Raw genomic sequence first — 3,044 nt, 5'->3', positions numbered from 1 at the left:
GTCCCCCATCCCCTTAACGCTCTCTTCTCAGACCCCCCCCCCACCCACACAGTTGAAAACAACCCCCTGTACAGCCTCGACTCTTGCAACACAACCCCCCTCTCTACCCCACGTCCCTTGCTACCATCACTGCAAACATTTGCAGCCTCTTCCACTGATGTCTTCTCTCCATGACAACAGTAGCTTTGGGAGGTTGTGGAGTCCGTATGTGTGTGTTGAGGGGTGGTGGTAGTAGTGGTGGTGGTGGTCCTGGGCATCCAATCTTAATTACAGGCACTTTGCCCTAAGCTGGGGAGAAGACTCCACCAGGCAATTACATTGTCAGGTATGCAGACTTCAGGAGTTGCCGTTGATCGGCTCAGGAGGACGTTGAAGTCAGACTGCAGGCACGTCAAAAGAGTGCCAGCGTTTCGTCTTCGTTCCAAATTCCTGCCAAGTTGTCCAGGGCAGGAGCGAAGTGAGAGAAAACCTTATTATTGGATGTCTGTCTTGCAAGTCCACTCACTTCCAATGCCTAAAGGGACAGGTTCACAAGTTGCATAGAAGTTTTCCATCCCAGAGCTTTCACTCACATAACTTCTTGAAAAACTTTTTGAAGACGTGCAGTGTATGCCCTATCTATGCAGCAAGGATACACTGGTTAATGTTACCATACCTTACTAAGTGCTAATTTAGACTATAATGTGTCATGTGACATTAAATAAAACACTTCTTTTTACATTTTGTATCTCTCAGAGGCGGTAAAAGCATCGAATCATTTCAAGGATGGACTGCCCTTGAGGATGAGTGCCCTTGTTTGTGTTCAGACAAGCATGACCTCATTTTCAAATCGTCACCTGAGAAGGACAATGGAGCAAAGGAGGCGTGAAGGGGATGAGGAGGAGGAAGAGGTAAGGTTGGGATGGTGTGTGTGTGTGTGTGTGTGGGGGGGGGTTGTTGTTACAGAATAGGTCAGAGGTCAGATAATCAAAAGTGTCCGTTTATTGGCTACATCATCAAACCTCAAGGAGCTCATCAATGCAGCCAGTCAGGCGTGTGGCTCCGCTAATCAGCTCTCAAACCAGTGTTTAGCCATGCCAATGCCATTCTCAGAATGACAAGAAAGAGATAGAATGAGTGAAAGAAAGACTCAGAGGGGGGAAAAGGAGAGGGGGGTGGGGGCACGAATCAGAGAGTGGGCTAATGTAATAGTAGTTCACTTCACAAACCCTGACAAAGGCTGGTGGGGAGAGATGGATCAATTTGCAATATCGTGATGCTGCGGCCCTGGCAACAAAGGCAGGACATGAAAGCAAGCACATTAAGTGATGCTCTTGTATGAACTCTGGCAATCAATAAACATCAGGGGCAGGGGGCGAGGCAGAGTATGTGTGAGGGGAAGAGAGGGAAGTAAAGCAGAACAGAAGGAAAGAAGGTGAAAGATGGATGAGAGAGGACAATAGATGGGGAAGAGTGATGGTTGAAGATAACACTGATATCTGATATCTAACGACGAGTTCTTTGTTTGACAAACTTTGCCGCTGTTCTTCACTCGTATTGTTAATTAGATAGTTATCTTTAGCCCTTTGATAGATTAGATAAGCCGTTAATTAATCTTTGAATCTAATTAACTGTCTTGCTATTAATAGGTTTGGGCACATTATTGTACCTTTGACTGTCAAAGCTCTGAAATGAGGATTCACAGTTAAGGCATGAGTATGGCGCCTTGGTTTCTTTGGCTGTTGACAGTTTTAAAAAGTTTTGTATAAAGTCATATTCCTATTAATCATGAATCATTGTTTTAAAAACATAAGAAATTCAATTTAAACAAGTAAATGACTGGCTGAGTAATAATTGGTTGATATTCCATTGTTTACATGTCATTTCACAAATATTTTTCCATTGTCTTCCTCTGCTTGTACTGTACAACGTAACAATAAATTTAAAGTTACTGCACGACAATGAATGGACATGATGAATACAGTATTTATAAATAATGATGTAGTATTTAACCACACCAAAGGGGGATACCCACACCGTCAACCGTCCTCCAAGCATGATTTACCACAATGTTTCAACCGAATGCACATCTCTGTCTGGAACGATCCAGTGTGTATATTTCCTTTTTCCTTTGTTCAGTATTGACTTAAGCTTCTACCCTTAAGATATATTTCTAGTTGCCACGTGGAAACAGTATTTCCTATAACCTCTCTACAGGAGTAATTTCCCTTTGGGACAATAAAATCTACCTTGACCTTGATCTTAAGAATGTGGATGATAGGAGAAGAGGACAATGTGGAGTTAAGTGAGAAAGAAAAGCAGCACCTTAAGAAAAACCCTGCAATGTCCTCAGTCTTTTATTCAAAAATTCTACTGAGATCAATGGTCACTTTGAAAAGGTAACATTGCAAGCTTTATTTATAGAGAGGTCTTCCTATGTTATTTAAAATTATGACATCTGTTTAACAGCGAGATGAGTGCAACTGTGTGTGCTTACATTCACAGTAATTACAGTATATGACCACTTATTTAGGAAAACAGGAGGTCTCTGCTTTTGGGTGGTCTGTGTATGTGTTGCACTTTTTATGACTTAACTAAAAAAATACCAATATTTTTAATATTACTTAAGCTTAAGAGAAAATTCTAGCATTAGTAAGTTAACTTGTTACTGTATATAAGTGGAGTTTTAAATTAAAACTCCTTTTCTTAATGTGAATGTGTTTTTAGACGTTTTTATATTTACTTCTTGCAGAAACAAGTTTGTTTTAAAATTAATTTGTTGTCTTTTACAGAAAATCCCTACTACTGGTATTTCCCCACTTCACCTACATGGTGTCATATTTCAGTCTTCTCCAACGGACCTCTTTCTGTGTGAGTGTCTGTTTGTGTGTGTGTGTAACTGGACCTGGTCCGTAGCCATTGTGTTAGTGTGACAGAAGCCTTTGCCCACTCTTTGATGCCCCCTCCAGAGCTTTCCAGCATTCTCTGTCAAGGGCCCGACTATTCCACAACATGCGTGCGCACACACACACACACAGACACAGACACAGACACAGACGCACACA

The sequence above is a fragment of the Morone saxatilis genome, unplaced genomic scaffold, assembly GCF_004916995.1.
Source record: "Morone saxatilis isolate NCDOM2014 unplaced genomic scaffold, NCSU_SB_2.0 Contig19, whole genome shotgun sequence".
Classification (NCBI taxonomy): domain Eukaryota; kingdom Metazoa; phylum Chordata; class Actinopteri; family Moronidae; genus Morone; species Morone saxatilis.
This window is presented reverse-complemented; position numbering follows the sequence as displayed.